The following is a 7070-nucleotide window of genomic DNA, read 5'->3' as shown; positions in this document are numbered from 1 at the left end:
GAAACCGCCCAATTTCTGATCAAGTTCATTACTTTAGTGGAGATATAGATGGATAAAAAGGTCAACTGTATAAGGAGCAACAACGGAACTGAATTTTGCAATAGAATGGTAGAAAACTTCTGCAGTTCAAATGGAATAGAACGTCATTTCAGCGCACCCTATACTCCTTAACCAAATGGAGTTGCTGAACGCCGAAACCGAACATTGATCGAAGCTGCGAGAACAATGTTATCAGACTCAAAACTTCCACTATTTTTTTAGGGGTGAAGCCATCAACGCGACATGCTTCATTCAAATCGTGTACTCATTAACAAGCATCTGAAGAAGACTCCATACGAGGTCTAGTACAAGACAAAGCCGCAAGTCAATTACTTCAAGACTTTTGGATTTCCTTACACCTTATTCCATACGGGTGCTCACTCTGATCCTAAGTTTTCTGAAAAGGCTGATGAGTGTTATTTTGTTGGTTACGCCTCTAATAAAACCGCTTATCGAGTCTACAATAAGAAGACCAAGCTGATACTGGAATCCTTTAATGTTGACTGGCAAGAGCTGAATGTTACTGATGCTCGCACGGGACCAGATTGCCTGTTAGATTATAATTACTTGTTCAAATAGTTTCGCAACATGTCTATTCCACCACCTACAAATACTCAAGTTCCATCTTCTTTACAAGAACGGGGTAGAACTTTGTTGATGCAATCCTTAATCAACAGTGTGTTTGAAGTGGATCTTTCTATTGGACCATTCAACATACCTGAACCACCTACAATTCCACCTCCATCTCCATCTCAAGAAAATAATCAAGTTGCTAGCAATCCTGCTGTTCAAACTACCGATTCAACTGAGACGGTAGAAGTTGAAGATGTATCTGACACCAATTCAGATGTTTCATTTCAGACTGCAAACAATGTGGAACAACACCAAGTATATCATGTGGCAAACAATCAAGCAGCTCCAAGCGTGGTAGAATCTGTTGCCACACCTCCCTCTCAAGAAAAAATTGTTCAATCTGCCCATGCCACCGAAGATCATGCTACTGGTGACTCTAGCAATACTGCATAAACTGCCATGGATGCAATTGTGGTTCCTTATGGTTAACATCTCTGGGAAAAACAAATTGCACAAGAGAATCGAGTTGATCAACCTGACTCAATTCAATCAACCACTAATGTTCTTGAAAACGCTCCTCGCATTTTTCATCCCATTGAGACTCCGACTGTCAATCTTTAAGCAGAACCTGTCATGATTGTTGAATACATTCCTCAGTTACCGATTCATCGACGTCATCCCATAGAGAACATTATAGGATATCCACCTGCTGGCATCCAAACAAGAAGTAAATCTGGTACCATTAACAGATGTCTTTTTGCATTTTTTATTTCACAGGTGGAACCGAAAGACTAAAAGATGGCCCTGAAGGAAAACTCGTGGGTTAAAGCTATGCAAGATAAGCTGTTGCAATTCAAGAAGCTTCATGTTTGGAGGCTTGTCAAGATGCCAGCCAACAAGAAACCAGTTGGGACAAAATGGGTTTTCAGAAACAAGAAAGATGATAAGGGGGTTATTACAAGAAACAAAGCAAGACTGGTTGTGCAGGGTTTCTATCAACGTAAAGGTCTTGATTATGATGAAACTTATGCACCTATGGCTAGGCTCGAGGCAATCCGTCTCTTCTTGGCCTATGCCTCATACATGAATTTCAAAGTGTATCAAATGGACGAGAAAACCGCTTTCTTGTATGAAAAAGTGAAGTAGGAGATCTACGTGAAGCAACCACCAGTGTTTGAGGTCCTTGATCGCCTAAACTACGTTTACCGTCTTGATAAAGCTCGCAACGGCCTTCACCAGACACCCCATGCTTGGTATGCTACTTAGCTGAACATTTGCTAAAGAATGGCTACAGTAGAGGAGTTATCGATCAAACGCTCTTTATCAAGAAGGTGAAAGGTGATCAGATCTTGGTCCAAGTGTATGTTGATGACATTATTTTTGGATCTACATCTGATAAATTGTGTAGAGAGGTCGCCGAGGTCATGCAAAGCCGGTTTGAGATGAGCTCGTTAGGAGAGATGACTTTCTTCTTGGTTATTCAAGTTGAATAAAAGGAGGATGGAATTTTAAATCATCAAGAAAAGTATGATCGAGACATCGTCGAGAAGTTTGGGTTTAAAGACTCCTCTCCTTTTCTCACTCCGATTGCTACCAGACCTGTGCTTGCTCCAGATCCATCGGGAACTCCAGTTGATCAACATCTTTACAGATCTATGATCGGCTCCCCTTATGTATCTCACTTCCAGCAGGCTGGACATCATGTTCCCTGTCTGTCAGTGTGCCAGATATCAATGTAATCGAAAAGAATCCCACCTAACTGTTGTAAAGCGCATTTTTCGGTACCTTAAGGGAAAGCCTTACTTAGGTCTTTGGTATACCAAAGACTCCCCTATAGTGCTGCATGATTACACCGACAGTGATTATGGGGGTTGCAATCTTGATCGAAAGTCAACATCGGGAGAATGTCAGTTCCTGGGTGATAGGTTGATCTCCTGGCAATGAAAGAAAAAAGTCACTGTGTCCACCTCCACTACTGAAGCAAAATACATTGCTGCTTCTGCTTGTTGTTCTCAAGTGATATAGATCCAATATCAGCTGCTGGATTATGGTTTGAATTTCTTTAACACCCCCATTAAGTGTGATAATAAAGAAGCAGTTTGTATTGTCAAAAACCCGGTCCAACACTCAAAGACAAAACACATTGACATCCGAATGCACTTCATTCGTGATTGTTATGACCAGAAACTTGTCACTATTAAACGGTCAACACTGATTACAACTTTGTGGACCTGTTCACAAAAGCCTTTGATCGTGCCCGATTTTTGTTTCTTGTTGAGTCTCTAGGCATGATCTATTTTGTTCAAAATTAAGTTTATTTTTATTTTATTTTTATTTTTAATTTATTTCTAATTTTATTTGTAATTTTTTTATTTTTATTTTTATTTTCTTTTTATCACTCTATTTTTTTTTTGTATGATACTTTATTTTAATTTTATTTTAATTCTTGGTTTACTTTTACTTTATTTTTTTCTTTCTAATTATGTTTTATTTTTATCTTTTTATAGAAAATTGTAAATAGTTTAATGTCACAATTTTATAGGGAGAAAATAAGTTAAGTAAAACTCACCAAAAAAAATTTCAGAGTCTATAAGAAAAACCAAAATTAAGTCACTTGACTTACCAAAAATATTTTATATTTCAATCATATTTTGTTAAGCTAATTAAAAATTCAGAATATATTCACTCGTTTAGAGGGAGCTCCTGTTTAGAGGGAGTCGGATAATTAAAAAAATTCATTTTAAAAACTTTGAGGAATTGATCAGTACTTTGGAAAATGATAAGAAATTATCTTTAACGATACTAGCACATGAAAAGAGTAGATCAAATCCAACAAGATCATTGCTTCATGTGTAGATAGGCTTGACAAATGAGTAAGTATCACAGTGATATAAACTTAAATACTCGCCTATGCTAGTGGTTACACTCTTATGAAGCGGTTGTCGACTCCAAAAATAAGTCATATCGATGAAGGCAAAAATGCTATTAGTCAGTCATACACGAGCCGTTAGTGATTAATGACAATAAAAATTATTTCATGCTTTAAATTAAAATATTGAAAATAAATAATTATTAAAGTAGAAAAACTGCAAAATGCTCAAAAGGTATTTAAATTCAACAACAAAAATATTGACAATTTATCAAACAAAAAGGGATATATTAGAACCACGTGACGTGGGGAAAACAAGTAATTCCTAAACACCTTATATGAAGGCATGTAAGTCCGTATGGCATGTAAGTTCATGTTCAACCTTTAACTTTGTTTGAAAGAATATTTGCAAAAGGTTTAAATAAGCTTAAAATATTTTGATCAATCACTAGAGGGTCGGAGTCAATTCGGGGTAATACTGATGAACACAAACTATGCTCGAGATATGATGGAATTTGTAACCTATGCGGTCCATATCGCCGATATATCAGTGGCGATATATAAATCAAAAATATCGGTTCAGAATATCGGTACTGATATTATCGACGATATTGACCGATATTTGACCGATATTGGACTAATATTTGACCGATATATCACCGATATTCACAATATTAGTGTTTTAAGTATTAATTATCAACTTTTAGTGTTCAATGTTAGTGCTTTAAGTCTTAATCATTTATTACTTGCTAAGATTTTTAGTGTTATTTAATTTTCAAAAGGCTAATTTGTTAATGGTATGAGACTATACTAAATTATTAGTGTTAGATTGTTATATATATAAATTTTAAATGATATTAAAATTACCAATATCCCACCGATATCTCACTGCGATAACCGATATCTCATATATCGATCCTTGACTGATATCTAATATTTTTCCGCATTAACTGCTTAGTTTGTAACAAGTCGGATTAACAGGGACCACATAAGTATTGTTCTTAATTCTTACCTTAACAAATCATAGTGAAATTAAAATATTTGTTAAGTTTAAAATGGATAAAATATATTTACAATCGACTTTGGGTTCTTGGCATAATAATATCCAAATAGAAGTGTGATCTAGAAAGTTATTGACAATGTGATTTCATGGTGCTATCTTTCTCATCAAATACCAAAAACATGTGCTTCTCAAGATTATGTAAATTAATTAGCGTTAAAATTAATATAATTTATATAATATTAATTTCATCTTTACTTCAAATTTTTAGTTTTATGTTTTTTTTTTATTTGCATCTTAAAATCATTTTAACTTGTATTATATTTAATTTTATGTTTATCTTCACTTTTATTTTTATTTTTATTTTTTATTTTTTATTTTTTTATTTTACTTTCTTTTAATCTTAATTTTTATCTAACTAAAAGGGTTAATGTTTTACAACAAGGTCCTCTATGCAATATTTGTTAAGTGTTGACCCAACAAAAATATATCTTGTATATATTTGAAGTGTTTGGATTCGGTGGGTAAATGCTTCGTGGGTTTAAACATGTAAATATTTTTAAAGTTCGGGGTTGAGAGTGTAAAATCGATTATAACTCGAGATGTTTTGACCCTATCGCGAGATAGGCTGACCCTATAAATAGGTCAACTCAACATGTCTTTCACTTTATTCACAAATCTTATCCACTCTTTCTCTCTCTTACTTTTTCTCTTTTCTCTCAACCTTCCACCACCTTCAAACCTTTATTCAGATATAGTTTCAAACACAAATTATGCTGCTCATAATCCTCTTAAATCATCAAATCAACATGGAATTGTTTCCCATGGTATAGTGTTTATCATGTTTTGATTCTTGTTCTAAATTTCTGGGCTCAAGAACAGTTTCAACGGAACTGTTCATACCCTTATGGGTTTATATCTGTTGATTTCCTTTATAATTGATGTTATAATTTTGTTGCCGATATCGTTAGGACCCTTTATGTTGATTTAATTGAGTTTTTGTCGAGTTTTGTATAGTTTTTGCATTTTAGGGCTTTTCAGACTGTATAGGGATTAATATACTCAGAAAATAAGTTTGAATATGGGTAATGATTGCCCAGATCTTCATACGTGATGGGCATGAACCCAGACAATCATTGAAGGGATGTTATATAGATATTTGGTCGTTTGAGTATCATATTCGAATGGTATGAACATTGTATTAGAGTAGTTGTTCGATTCGAATGAACTGAGAAATCAAATGGGGATTCGATTAGAAAGTTGATAAAGTTTGGTTTAAAGTAAATGTAATCGAATGTCCATTCGATCAAAAATATTGTCTTGAGAAAATGTTTAAGGGTTGAATGATCGAATCATCATTCGATTAGAAAGATTATGTTGAAAATTGTTTAAGGATCAGGCAATCGAATGAGCTATTAGATTAAAGAGACCAATGAAAAATACAATGCATTCGAATGTCTATTCGTTTAGACAATTCATTTATACTGAATCTCCAAGTATCAAGTAATCGAATGTCCATTCGATTAGAAAAGAAAAGCTCAGAAAGATTCCAAGTCATGAGTAATCGAATCTCTATTCGATTAAAGAATAAGAAATATAAAAGACAAAGGACATTCTAATCGAATAAAAGTTACATTTGAATCGAATGAGATTCCTAATCTAATAGAATGACCGTTCGATTCAATTAAATCATTTGATTCAGTTAGAACTCCCATTCTATTAGATCAATCAACACTTGTAAAAGTTAAACTATTTCAGATTGAATCTAATATAATCTATAAATCAACCTAATCGAATGCTTATTCGATTAGATTAAGTTACAATTAGATTAGATCATATTCAATATTCTATTAGATTATTATACTTAATAATTTTTAAAGATTCATTCTCTTCATTTGAAACCTAATTCAATTCGATTACTCATGCCTTAGCCATATTTCATACTCATTCGATTCGATTACTTGAAACTTGAACTTTTCTGTCAATCACTTGGTCATTCGATTCGAATATTCCATACTTAGACAGTATTCTGTTTCAAGTCCAAAACATGTATATTTATTTGTATTTTTTTTTATTTCTTATTTATCTTTGTATATAGTCTTTAACTTAATACTTAATTATCAACACTAATGTTCCTTTTGTGTCTTATAGGGTCATAACAGCTCTTGTTCCTTGGAAATCCTGAGAAAGAGAAAGTATAAAGTGTTTATATCAATGATCAAGGGCTTACGGGAGCGTCCACTATCCTATGCCATCTCTACTGACCTTGAAGTTCACAGTTCATGGGTAGAGCAGTTTTGGACCAAGGCCAAAACAAAGAAGGACAGTTCTAAGATCACCTCAAAGATAGATGGACTGGACGTGGTAGTTAATAAGGAGGTAATATGACAAGCTCTGCAAATCAAAGATAATGCTAATGATCCATTTACTACATTAACCAAAGAAGACATTGCCGAGTATTTAGAGGAGACTGGGTACGATGTCAAGTGGACTACATGTGAGAAGAAGCATCTTCCCGTTTATTGGAAGCTTCTGTTTCACATAGTTGCAAACTGCCTATCATCTCAAAATGGTGGTTTTGACAAATTG

General features: G+C 34.0%; 1 pseudogene; it reads left to right on the top strand.

The window, feature by feature from the left end:
• Positions 1 to 1410: 1410 nt before the first annotated feature.
• Positions 1411 to 1758, top strand: LOC143608112 (putative mitochondrial protein AtMg00820 pseudogene; annotated as a pseudogene).
• Positions 1759 to 7070: the final 5312 nt, after the last annotated feature.

Source organism: Bidens hawaiensis, unplaced genomic scaffold (genome assembly GCF_021521415.1).
Source record: "Bidens hawaiensis isolate Kalapana, Puna unplaced genomic scaffold, B.hawaiensis_p1.1 tig00098607_1, whole genome shotgun sequence".
In the NCBI taxonomy this organism is placed as follows: Eukaryota; Viridiplantae; Streptophyta; class Magnoliopsida; order Asterales; family Asteraceae; genus Bidens; species Bidens hawaiensis.
Note: the sequence above shows the minus strand (reverse complement) of the source record. Positions and strands in the feature narration are given on the sequence as shown.